This window comes from Protopterus annectens, chromosome 1.part1 (assembly GCF_019279795.1).
Source record: "Protopterus annectens isolate FY-2018-M chromosome 1.part1, PAN1.0, whole genome shotgun sequence".
NCBI classification, from domain to species: Eukaryota; Metazoa; Chordata; order Ceratodontiformes; family Protopteridae; genus Protopterus; species Protopterus annectens.
The window spans coordinates 93,797,692-93,811,974 of record NC_056726.1 but is presented as its reverse complement, the minus strand read 5'-3'; positions in this window follow the sequence as shown (position 1 = coordinate 93,811,974).

Sequence of the window (14,283 nt, the reverse complement as noted above, 5' to 3'; positions counted from 1 at the left end):
CAGGAGGGGCTATAGCTGGAGAACCTGTGCCAGTGTGTTTGTATATAAACCAAATCTCGAAGTGTGTGTGTGTGTGTGTGTGTGTGTGTGTGTGTGTGTGTGTGTGTGTGTGTGTGTGTGTCAGCTACTTGGGCAGGGACACAAAGCACTGGATGGACAGAGAGGGCACTGGAGGTTTTGGATTGACTACTTTGCTAAGATCTGTACCCTATAGCTGTGCCAGTGGGGAGTCTTATTGGGGATCTGGAGAGAAAGGGAGAAACCAGACCCAGACTAACTGTGATCTCTGTGTGCTCTTAAGGGATACTGTACTTTACTCTACATCTACATGCAGGCCTATTACAAATGCTGTGTTGTGACTTTTAATGTATGAGAATGGACTTATATTGCTTAACATCTATAGAAGTATGTCCTGACAAACGATGAGCTCTGCCTATTTTAATGTATAAGAAGAGATTTTACTGTTCTGATACTTAGATATTTCTAATGAATAGAGATACATTGAAGGTACTATTTTTAAATTACCAGTGCCACAAATATCAAAGCATATCTAACTAATGTAATTACTTAATTTAGCTGGTGATCTACTGTGTCAAACTGTTTTCTAGTGGATTTTCTGTGAAACATATAGTAGATAAAGTGCTTTTCACTGTCCTAATTTGCACCTATATTTTCTTCTCCTTCCTAGAAACACTGCCTATCTTTTTCACTCAACTCAGCCCGCCCCCTTTGAAAGGCACTCAACGCTAGCAGACTGCTGCTCGTATTCCACTGAAATCCCTAGCAGTCAAACTCTGTTTCTTAAAACAAAGTACAAATAATCAGTAAAGAAGACAAGGTTAATATTTTCCTCTCAGTAATCTTTGTAGTCTGGGACGTAGCTATTTACTGGACAGCACGGGAGTCTGCAGCACTGGCAACATCATACTAGGCACCCCCTTGTATACCTGCAGCTAAATTTTAAAGAAAACTGTAGGAAACTAATAACTTACTGTTAGCCATTCACTTTGTATTGCATTCTGCCCTGACCAGTACACACAGATTGTCTCTGCAATCTCACGGTCTGGTTGGGCCCCATTCTGTTCAGCTCACTTCGCTCTGCTCTTTCCACTCCCCTACCCTGCCCCCATATCTCACGCGCCCCCACTATACCTACCTTTATTCTAACCCCTCATCACCTTACCACTACCATCTTCAATCAACTACCTCTCATCATTTTCTCCATGCACACCCCCATCTTACTTCCTGCCTGATGCACACACATATTAGCAACCGGCCACACCCTCACATTCACCTCTTTACTTCAACCACTCTACTGCTTACAGCCAAGCATCACTACTATACAATATGCAAATCACACTAGCATCTCTCTTGCTAGCTCTCACAACCCTAGCCTACATCACATCCATACATACTAACACACCACTGTGCAACATTATACTATAGAACAGATATTTCCACACTTACAAAAACTCACATAAACTTTGCTATCAGTTCTACAATATCCAATGATAGCACAATACTACACATACACAGGACCTACATACCAAAATGTTACACTAGATAAATATCATTTAGATCCAACATAGAAATAGCTCACACAATTAAACATATACTATTTATTGCAAAGAAACTACTTATCTCAAGAGACGTACACCCAAACCCAGGAACATACATACATGCATTCATAACCCACTACTCTCCTGACATATTGACCCTTACAGAGACATGGCTAAAACCTTGCACCCAAATGAAGAAATCCTCACCCAAGTTATAATATCTTAAGACTAGACAGAGTAGGCAGGAAGGGAAGTGAGGTCGCAATTCTCTTTAAAATCACACTCAACATCCAACCTCCACAAACCCCTCTACCTAAATTTCATAATGTGTAAACCTTAGCCTCAGTCTTATACATAAACAACACAAAAAAATAAATCAACATACTTTGCTGCTACATCCCTCCAGGAAATAACTCTACCATAATTGAGGAAATCTTACACTGGGCTAGTGATACTCTTCGATAAGAAACTATCCTACTAGGCAACCTAAATACTGACTGGTCAGTCTGTAACTCTAACAACCCCATTAACCATATTAACCTCTTCAGATTTTCTCAAACCATTCAAGAACCCACTAGAGTAGATAAAAAAATCCTAAAAACAATTTATTCTTGATTGGACACTGGTCAATTGCCCCAAACAAAACTACCATACAGGCTGTCTACCAGATGTTCTTAGTGACCACCTTTCCGCATTCCTCCTATGCAAATGCACCAACATACCCAAGCCCATAGCCTATAGACAAATCAGAGATGACCACAACCTAAACCCTCAGGATCTTAACACTATTTTAAAACAATGTAACTGGGAGCCACTATGAACCCTAGGATTAGACCAGGCAGTCGACTACTTCAGTAGTACCTTCACCAATGTCCTCAATAGAGTCAAACCCATCAGGAAGGTAAGAGTTAAAACTAACTATGCACCATGGCTAAGCAGGGATACAAGAGCCTTACTAAAGTCCAGAGCCAAGGCTTGGAAAATCTGGAAGAGAGATAACACTATTCTAGCCAAACAAAACTACCAACAACTTAGAAATCAGGCCAAGAAGCAAACCAAACTTGATAAATAAAACTATTTCCTTGGTGCCAAAAGCAAATACTCAAAAAGTCCTCAAATATTTTGGCAAACTATCAACTCCCTACTAAAACTCAGCAAAACTACCACTCCAGCTCCTAGCTCCACCAATAAAAGCAAGAGCATAGTCTCCCAATTTAATTACCATTTGACAGAATCTATTCTGACATTATCCACTCAATTATCCAAAAACAACCATAAGCATACCCCAACCAAACGTCCAGATAACATTCCTTCCTTTGCCCTCTCACCTATTCCCACCTCTACAATTAAAAAACTCCTCCTAAAATTGAAGCCTACCACCCTTGCAGCTGATAGTTTACCTGCCAACTTCCTAAAAATAGCCGCTGAATCCTTATCTTATCCTGTCTCTATCCTTATCAACCACTCCATACAGGAAGCCTATAGCCCTCATCTATGGAAAGTTTCATATATCATTCCTCTTCATAAAGGTGGCAACTCTTACAATTTCTCAAATTACCGTCCCATTGCCATACTATCTCCCTTATCTAAGCTACTTGAGAAATGCATTCATTCTCAGTTTATGCAATTCCTGAACACACATAAACTCTTTTCAACCACACAACATGGATTTCGGCCATACCATAGTACAACTACTGCCCTTTTCACTTTTACTAATTTGTTTAACCAACGTAGAAATGACAATAACTTTGTATCTGCTATATTCTTAGATCTCTCCAAAGCTTTTGATATGTTCTCACACTCCTTACTACTAGATACTCTAGCCTCCCTATCCTTTGCCCCCCCCTACTGTGGCCTGGTTCAAAGACCTATCTATCTGACAGGCAGCAATCTGTTCAATGGCAAGGCACACTATCTCCTTTACTTCCTGCTACCACTGGCTTCCAAGCCTTTCCAAGGGTCAATATGGGGCCCCCTTATTTTTCTGTTTTCAATAACAATCTGCATACCTCTACCAGCATGCCACACTTATCCGGTGATCTTATGCAGATGATTCAACTCTAATCTGCTTGGCCCCATCTCTCACCACTCTACAACAACTCATTCAGGAATCCTTTAGCTCTGTGGAGAGATGGATTACTGATATTCAACTCGTCCTAAACCCCAACAAGACAAAACTGCTGCTATTCACCCCCAATAAATCGAAAACTACCCCTCTTTCCTTTACTACCACTTCCAAAAATGGCACTACCATTTCTCCTTCTACCCATACTAAACCCCTTGGTGTAGAAATTGACAAAAACCTCCTCTTTGATGTCCATATTTCCCAAACCATCAAAAAAGTGCACAAAAAAAATGGGAGCAATATATAGACACAAAAAATTACTCTCAGATCAGGCACGAATCACCCTAGCCCAAACTCACCTATTGTCCACACTAATGTATGCAGTACCAGTTCTTACCCTGACCAGAAAACTTGATCTTGAGAAACTTGAGTCATGCAATAATAAAATTGCCAAGTTTGCTAACAACTCCTCTTTCAGAACCCACCACTGTCAGGCCCTAAGGACCTACAATGGCTAGAACTTCCTCAGCTACTCAGTTACAACCAGCTATTCATTGCCTATAACATCCTGAAATATCCTGATAAAACCCCGGCACTAAATCAGCTTCTCACTCATTACAAAGCTAATTGCCTTCTCCATTCTGTTGAGAAATCACTACTCTGTATCTCAAGGGTTAACAATAATGCAGGGAAAGGTCTATTTTCCCACACCATAGCTAGAACCTGGAATAACCTCCCCCGTTCTCTGAATTTTGCATCCACTACCACACTGTTAAAAACTCACTTAAATCACATCTTATGAACACCTGGCCATGTCCATGTATTACATAACATTTGTTTTTCTTCTTCATGTACCTTCCTTCCTAGTATACTTACTGTAAATATGCTACAGCACTACAACTCTAATACTTTATCTCCAGCATGACATTTCTCTTGGTAACCATGTTGTTTTTCTTTACTTCATTTATTGTTGATATGTTTGTTGTTTGTCTTATATTTCTGTCTTATTTTGTCTGATTGTTATGCAAATGTGGAGCTTTTCTCCCCGGGCCTCTGTTGTAAATGGACCTGGTCCAGTCAGACAATCCCTGTAAACAAATGTAAAATAAAATAAATACTGAGTATGTACTTGTTATCCCTCCCAATGTGGACGCCCCTCACTGGTTTTAGTGGTGAGGATTGAGGCTCCTTGATTACTGGGCCAGTGCATGGGCATCACATATTAATTGGTTGGCAGTGGTGGGATATCCACACCACATATTAATTAGTTGGCAATTGGCTTGTAGTGGCGTGGATAGTGAATTCCTGTAGCTTGTGTACAGTGATCTCTGAAGGTGTTTTTGAACTCTAAATCAGTCACGCAGTGAATATTCAGAGTTCAGATCTCAATTGTTTTGTTTCTTTTGTTAGCTTAGTTAATCAGGGAGAGCAGGAAAGCATGTCAGCAGAGGAGTATGGCAAGCTGACAAGGAGCCAGTTGACTGAGATGTTCTAGGCTAAGGGACTGGTGCATGGAAACCTGACTAAGGCAGACATGATTGCAGCTTTAGTCACAGCTGCATCAGAAAACAGCAATCGGGAGGGCAATCAGACTGGCCGTGGAGATGTACAACACTCAGAAAATGGACAGCTCAACCTTTCTGCAGAGGACTTAAAAATCTATCTGGAGCTAAAGAGACTTGAGTTGGAGGCAAGGCATTTGAAAACAGAAGCAGCAGAGAGACTGAGATATCTACAGCTTGAGAAGAATGAGAAACTGCTATGCCTGGAAGCTGAGGAGAAGCAAAGGCACAGGAAGCAGGAAAAGGAGATGCTAACTCTTCAGCATAGTCATGGAGGTAATGGGGAAGGGAGTAACTAGACCCCAGAAGCACAAAAAGTCAGTAAATTTCTTCTGCACTTTAGAGAGGGGGATAATTTTAATAGTTTCATTCATATGTTTGAAAGGATATATAAACAGTATGATGTTGACCAAAGGCTCTGGGTATGGTTCCTCACTCCCTTACTCCATGGTAAAGCCATAACTGTGTTGTCTAAACTTTCTGATAGCAAATATTTTGATTATACTGTTGTTATAAATTGTTTGTTAGAATGTTTTAAGCTAACACCTGAAACTTATAGGGAAAAACTTTGTGAGCATAGACACAAGGCAGATGAAAGTGTGTGCGAATGTGTTGCTGAATTGAGCACTTATTTTCATAGATGGGTGACTGGATGTCAGGGCACCACTTTTGAAGGGCTGGCACATCTTTTGATGAGGGAACAAGCCAATAGCACTTTGCCTGAGGACATAAGGATCTGGTTAGCTGATAGACACTGTGCTACTTCAGATGAGGTGGGGAAGAAGGGAGACCTATACCTAGCAAGCAGGGCATCCCTGCACATGAAGAGACCTCCAGTACTGCTCATAGGTCTAAAGGAAACAATGGTGGGCAGCCCAGACTACCCCAACAGAATCTGCCAGTAGTAGGGGAAGTCACTAGTCCAGGTACACATCCAGGACCTAGGGTTAAATGTTTTGAATGCAGCCAGTGGGGCCATGTGGCATATAGATCTCCACGGAGGCAAGGTGAGGAACAAAAGGTGAGGGAGCCAGTAAGTAGGAAGGACAAAATGCCAATAGTAGGTTGTCTTGAGACAACAGGGGTACCAAACTACCATCCTGCAGATGTCCTGATAGGGAAGTATTTTGATGAGGCAGTACCATGTGTTTGTGCAGTTACACACAGTCAGGCTTGGAGACAAGCATGTGGGTCTGGTAGCATGGGGGAGACCCAGACAGACTGCATACTTGCAGCCAGGACTGGTGAGGTGGCTACTTCAGGGAGGGAGATACTTCAGGGAGGGAGCTACTCTGTAGCAGTGAGAGTGAAGGTGAGCCACAGCTGCTTGTGGGTGTTGATGTTCCCTTGGATAGAGTGACTGCAAAGTTAGAGGTGAATCGTAGTACCCAGGCTGACAGTGAAGCACCTCTGTCAGAGGATGCCAGACTTCCTGTAGAAGAGGAGAGGTTACAAAGAGAGAGTTGAGACAAGCTCAGCTCTCAGATACTACATTGCAAGGCCTGAGGCAGGTAGCTAGTGAGGTACCTGATTCTCAAGGGAAGGGGAAATCTGTATACTGTGACAAAGGGTTACTGTATAGAGAGTGGACCCCTGAGGGAGGGCTAGAAGGTGAGAAGATACAGCAGTTGGTAGTGCCTAGAGCCTACCATCTGGCACTTCTAGACATAGAACACTTCACTGCCAAATATCCAAATAAAACAAAGCTAAGTAATCACCAAGAACATAGTATTTAATGAAGCTTTCGGGCTCACATCCCTTCATCAGCATACATAATCACATCTAAAAATTCTTTATATAGAGGGTCATTTAAAAAACACATGATCAGAACCAGCCTATAAAAATATATCTAAACAATTACATCATTAGATAATTTAAAAGCATATAATCAACCATTTATATTTGAAATTTCTATAAAACTTTAAAAATGACAGAATTTTACTAAACATAACTATCATCTAAAAAGCAGTATAATAGCATACATACACATATATTTAGCATATATTAATCTTATTTTATTTTATTTCTAACTGCTTTCTGACTAAAACAGGCTTTATACTGACTGCACTGTTAAGACCTGGATTCGAATCTGCCTGTAATCTAATTATCCAGTCTAATTCTTTTAACTCTATAGCATTATTTATGTCCCCACCTCTTATAGATTGCTCAACTATATCTACCACTCTAAATTTAAAAATTATGAGTCTCAAATTCCATGATATGTTTATATAGGGCATTTGTTTGTACTTTCCTATTCATTTCAGATCTATGTTCTATAATACGGTCCTTAAGCCGTCTAGTAGTTTTCCCTATATAAAATGCATAGCAATGCGTGCAGGTAGCGAGGTAGACTAATCTACTCGTATTACATGTTGCTGCTATATGAAACTTATATTCCTTATTTGTAGCAGGGTGTCTGAATATTTGGTCAGATTCAAATATATCTTTGCAGCAAGTACAGTTTTGGCATTTATAAGTACCTAGCCTACCTTGTTCTGGCTTGCGTGTTTCTTTAAAATCTTTGTAACATAATATACTTTTTATAGATTGATGGTTTCTATACGCAAAACTAGGTTTAGGGCCTACCAGCTTTTCTATTTCTGGCATAGCCATCAATATTGGCCAGTTTCTTTCGATAATCTTAATAGTTTGATATGTATACCCATTGTATGTCATAACATATCTACTTTTTTGCTGTTGCCCTATCCTTTGTACTGTATAAGAGTCCTCAATTTGTGTTGAAGAGACATTAAATACTGGTTTAAACATATTATGTCTACCTAAATTCACTTCTTCCATAATACTATTTACTATAATCTCAGTGTAACCATTGGTTACAAATTCATCCTTCATTTTAGCTATTTCAGCTTCATATTGTTTGTTGTCAGTTGTTTATTTACTCACCCTAATCATTTGTGATTTAACAATTCCCTTGAATATATGTGGGGGATGCATACTTGCTTTTTTCAAATATCTTACTGTATGAACTTCTTTCTTATGGATCATTGTTTCCAATTTTTCATTTCTTTTATACAATTTAACATCCAGAAACACTATACTCTGCCTAGAATAATCCATTTTGAACTTTAAGAAGTTGTATTATTTAAGTAGGATAAATATAGCAATAAATTCTCTTCAGTACCTTCCCATACAAAAAAGCAGTCATCCACAAATCTAACATAACTTTTTACATATACATTGTGTGCATTATTATTACTTAGTACATATTTTTTCTCCCAGTAACATAGCACAAGATTTGCAAATGTATTTGCCACTGAGGTTCCCATGGCTACTCCTGTAAGTTGTTTATAAGGAATGCCATCAAAAATAAATACATTCTTAGTCAAAACTAGGTCTAACAGTAAACATAATTTTTCTACTTCACATGGTTGCTTAGTGGAGTCCATTAATAATAGTCTCCTTATGGCTTCAACACCATAGTCAATGGGAATGACTGTAAATAGTGATTCCACATCAAGTGTCACCAGAATATATTCATTTGTTGCCATGCCATACCATGTATTTAATTTACTCAAAAAATCAGTTGTGTCCTTTATAATACTGTTACACCTAGGTAATAATTTCGCCAATTCTTTTTGTAAATATTTAGAGATGGGTTCAGTTACCCATCCTCTACCTGAAACAATGGGTCTCAGTGGAGGGTCTTGTAATGATTTGTGGATTTTCGGGATTCCATAAATCTGTGGGATTTTGGGACATGGAACAGAAAAATAATTAAATAAATCTAATGTGATTTCATTATTTAACTGCATGTCATATATAACCATATTTACTTGCATTATTTGATTCTTTACTTCTACAAAGGTTATTTGTTTAAATGTGTTGACATCAGCAAGAAAATTTTTTAATTTTGTATTATAAAAACTTCTGTCCATAAGCACAGTGGCCCCACCCTTATCTGCTTGCTTTATAATTAATTCTTTATCATTCCTTAATTCCAGAAGAGCTTGATATTCCCCATATGTTAAATTATATTTTCTTATTTTATCACATTTCTTTGTATATAGGGACCTTAACTCAATTTCAACTATATTAGTAAAAGCCAATAGCACTGGTGACAACTGAGGAATAAAAGTACTAGACTTTTTATAAAACATTTCAGTGGGATTCATATTTGTAAATAATAGCTTCAACATTATACTTCTAGTAAATAATCTAAGGTCAATAATTGCATTAGCTATATTGTCCATAGCAAAGGGTATGAATTTCAATCCTTTGCTCAGCAGTTTGTAATGATCTTCAGATAAACGACATTGTGTTAGGTTTAAAGTACCTTCATTGATAGTAGGAGCAGCTACATTTATCTGCGGGGTAATTTGTTGACTTGCCGTGGGCTGTCGTCCTTTCTTTTTCCCCCTTGCACAGCTTGCTGCTGTGGTGCTGCTACATTTAGGTTCTTTTCTTGCTGTACTTTCCGAATTATTACCTTTTCCGTTTTTTTTAACCGAAACGGTAAAAAAGCAGAAATCTCCGTCTGTTTCTTATTTTTGAAATCAACTTTTTGTTTTGTTGGAGTGCAGGTGCTCGATGTATTGGCTGTATTCAAGCTGTTACCTCCTGTAACTAACTCCATTAGGACTCCATCGCCATTCGGTCCTCCTTCATCGCAACGTTGTGACGTCATTGGAATTGCGTCATGCGCATTAACTTGCCGACTAGTTTGTGTTACCGGTGTTGCTTGCGGCGAGCTAAAATCATCCAGCTGATCAAGCAACCTTGTTGTTATGTTTTTATTCTTATTTTGTGAATAGTTCTTATTATTACTAACAAGTTTTAAATGTCAATACTCTGGTTTGGGCCAAGAAAAGATATGCCCGTTTTTGAAGTCCTGAACATCACGTTGCAATTTACGTTTTTTCTTCAGCTCGAGTCTACTATCCATAACATGCACATTTTCAATAAAAGTTTGATAATGTTCATTTGTTGTATCTCCATTGATACACTCCAATACTTGTTTTTCTAAAGCTTCTATTTCAATAAGCAAAGAGTGTTCTATGTCTACAAAAAACTCATTCATGAGTTTCATGTAATTTGCGCTTAATTCTATATTAAGCTGTTGCCACTTTATCAGCAGTTCCTCATAGACATTACCATAAGAGGGCATCTTTAATATACGAAGCCCTCGAGGCACGATACCCAGTTCTAAATATGCTGAAAAACTAAATCTCTGCCATTGTAATTGCTTATAGCTACTCACTTTTTTCTCCAGTGTTGTTAGTAGTTTATTCAGTTCTTTAGTATCATTGCCTATGGGTACGTCTTGAGGCTTGTTAATATCTGCTGTATGCAATAATGGATTATTTGCTCTCATTAACAGTCTTTTTATAGATGAAGACATCTCAAAGCAGTTTGTTTTCAGTATCAATTCAAATAAGAAAGAAAGAAAGAAAGGCTGGTTTGACTCCCTCCTAGTACGTTCAACGCAATACCAGTGGTATAAAGTCAGAAATCCAGAAAACACTTCACTGCCAAATATCCAAATAAAACAAAGCTAAGTAATCACCAAGAACGTAGTATTTAATGAAACTTTCGGGCTCACATCCCTTCATCAGCATACATAATCACATCTAAAAATTCTTTATATAGAGGGTCATTTAAAAAACACATGATCAGAACCAGCCTATAAAAATATATCTAAACAATTACATCATTAGATAATTTAAAAGCATATAATCAACCATTTATATTTGAACAGAATTTTTAGATCCATTATTGCATACAGCAGATATTAACAAGCCTCAAGACGTACCCATAGGCAATGATACTAAAGAACTGAATAAACTACTAACAACACTGGAGAAAAAAGTGAGTAGCTATAAGCAATTACAATGGCAGAGATTTAGTTTTTCAGCATATTTAGAACTGGGTATCGTGCCTCGAGGGCTTCGTATATTAAAGATGCCCTCTTATGGTAATGTCTATGAGGAACTGCTGATAAAGTGGCAACAGCTTAATCTAGAATTAAGCGCAAATTACATGAAACTCATGAATGAGTTTTTTGTTGACATAGAACACTCTTTGCTTATTGAAATAGAAGCTTTAGAAAAACAAGTATTGAAGTGTATCAATGGAGATACAACAAATGAACATTATCAAACTTTTATTGAAAATGTGCATGTTATGGATAGTAGACTCGAGCTGAAGAAAAAACGTAAATTGCAACGTGATGTTCAGGACTTCAAAAACGGGCATATCTTTTCTTGGCCCAAACCAGAGTATAGACATTTAAAACTTGTTAGTAATAATAAGAACTATTCACAAAATAAGAATAAAAACATAACAACAAGGTTGCTTGATCAGCTGGATGATTTTAGCTCGCCGCAAGCAACACCGGTAACCCAAACTAGTCAGCAAGTTAATGCGCATGACGCAATTCCAATGACGTCACAACGTTGCGATGAAGGAGGACCGAATGGCAATGGAGTCCTAATGGAGTTAGTTACAGGGGGTAACAGCTTGAATACAGCCAATACATCGAGCACCTGCACTCCAACAAAACAAAAAGTTGATTTCAAAAATAAGAAACAGACGGAGATTTCTGCTTTTTTACCGTTTCGGTTAAAAAAAATGGAAAAGGTAATAATTCGGAAAGTACAGCAAGAAAAGAACCTAAATGTAGCAGCACCACAGCAGCAAGCTGTGCAAGGGGGAAAAAGAAAGGACGACAGCCCACGGCAAGTCAACAAATTACCCCGCAGATAAATGTAGCTGCTCCTACTAACAATGAAGGTACTTTAAACCTAACACAATGTCGTTTATCTGAAGATCATTACAAACTGCTGAGCAAAGGATTGAAATTCATACCCTTTGCTATGGACAATATAGCTAATGCAATTATTGACCTTAGATTATTTACTAGAAGTATACTGTTGAAGCTATTATTTTCAAATATGAATCCCACTGAAATGTTTTATAAAAAGTCTAGTACTTTTATTCCTCAGTTGTCACCAGTGCTATTGGCTTTTACTAATATAGTTGAAATTGAGTTAAGGTCCCTATATACAAAGAAATGTGATAAAATAAGAAAATATAATTTAACATATGGGGAATATCAAGCTCTTCTGGAATTAAGGAATGATAAAGAATTAATTATAAAGCAGGCAGATAAGGGTGGGGCCACTGTGCTTATGGACAGAAGTTTTTATAATACAAAATTAAAAAATTTTCTTGCTGATGTCAACACATTTAAACAAATAACCTTTGTAGAAGTAAAGAATCAAATAATGCAAGTAAATATGGTTATATATGACATGCAGTTAAATAATGAAATCACATTAGATTTATTTAATTATTTTTCTCTTCCATGTCCCAAAATCCCACAGATTTATGGAATCCCGAAAATCCACAAATCATTACAAGACCCTCCACTGAGACCCATTGTTTCAGGTAGAGGGTGGGTAACTGAACCCATCTCTAAATATTTAAAAAAGAATTGGCGAAATTATTACCTAGGTGTAACAGTATTATAAAGGACACAACTGATTTTTTGAGTAAATTAAATACATGGTATGGCATGGCAACAAATGAATATATTCTGGTGACACTTGATGTGGAATCACTATTTACAGTCATTCCCATTGACTATGGTGTTGAAGCCATAAGGAGACTATTATTAATGGACTCCACTAAGCAACCATGTGAAGTAGAAAAATTATGTTTACTGTTAGACCTAGTTTTGACTAAGAATGTATTTATTTTTGATGGCATTCCTTATAAACAACTTACAGGAGTAGCCATGGGAACCTCAGTGGCAAATACATTTGCAAATCTTGTGCTATGTTACTGGGAGAAAAAATATGTACTAAGTAATAATAATGCACACAATGTATATGTAAAAAGTTATGTTAGATTTGTGGATGACTGCTTTTTTGTATGGGAAGGTACTGAAAAGAATTTATTGCTATATTTATCCTACTTAAATAATACAACTAACTTCTTAAAGTTCAAAATGGATTATTCTAGGCAGAGTATAGTGTTTCTGGATGTTAAATTGTATAAAAGAAATGAAAAATTGGAAACAATGATCCATAAGAAAGAAGTTCATACAGTAAGATATTTGAAAAAAGCAAGTATGCATCCCCCACATATATTCAAGGGAATTGTTAAATCACAAATGATTAGGGTGAGTAAATTAACAACTGACAACAAACAATATGAAGCTGAAATAGCTAAAATGAAGGATGAATTTGTAACCAATGGTTACACTGAGATTATAGTAAATAGTATTATGGAAGAAGTGAATTTAGGTAGACATAATATGTTTAAACCAGTATTTAATGTCTCTTCAACACAAATTGAGGACTCTTATACAGTACAAAGGATAGGGCAACAGCAAAAAAGTAGATATGTTATGACATACAATGGGTATACATATCAAACTATTAAGATTATCGAAAGAAACTGGCCAATATTGATGGCTATGCCAGAAATAGAAAAGCTGGTAGGCCCTAAACCTAGTTTTGTGTATAGAAACCATCAATCTATAAAAAGTATATTATGTTACAAAGATTTTAAGGAAACACGCAAGCCAGAACAAGGTAGGCTAGGTACTTATAAATGCCAAAACTGTACTTGCTGCAAAGATATATTTGAATCTGACCAAATATTCAGACACCCTGCTACAAATAAGGAATATAAGTTTCATATAGCAGCAACATGTAATACGAGAAGATTAGTCTACCTCGCTACCTGCACGCATTGCTATGCATTTTATATAGGGAAAACTACTAGACGGCTTAAGGACCGTATTATAGAACATAGATCTGAAATGAATAGGAAAGTACAAACAAATGCCCTATATAAACATATCATGGAATTTGAGACTCATAATTTTAAATTTAGAGTGGTAGATATAGTTGAGCAATCTATAAGAGGTGGGGACATAAATAATGCTATAGAGTTAAAAGAATTAGACTGGATAATTAGATTACAGGCAGATTCGAATCCAGGTCTTAACAGTGCAGTCAGTATAAAGCCTGTTTTAGTCAGAAAGCAGTTAGAAATAAAATAAAATAAGATTAATATATGCTAAATATATTTGTATGTATGCTATTATACTGCTTTTTAGATGATAGTT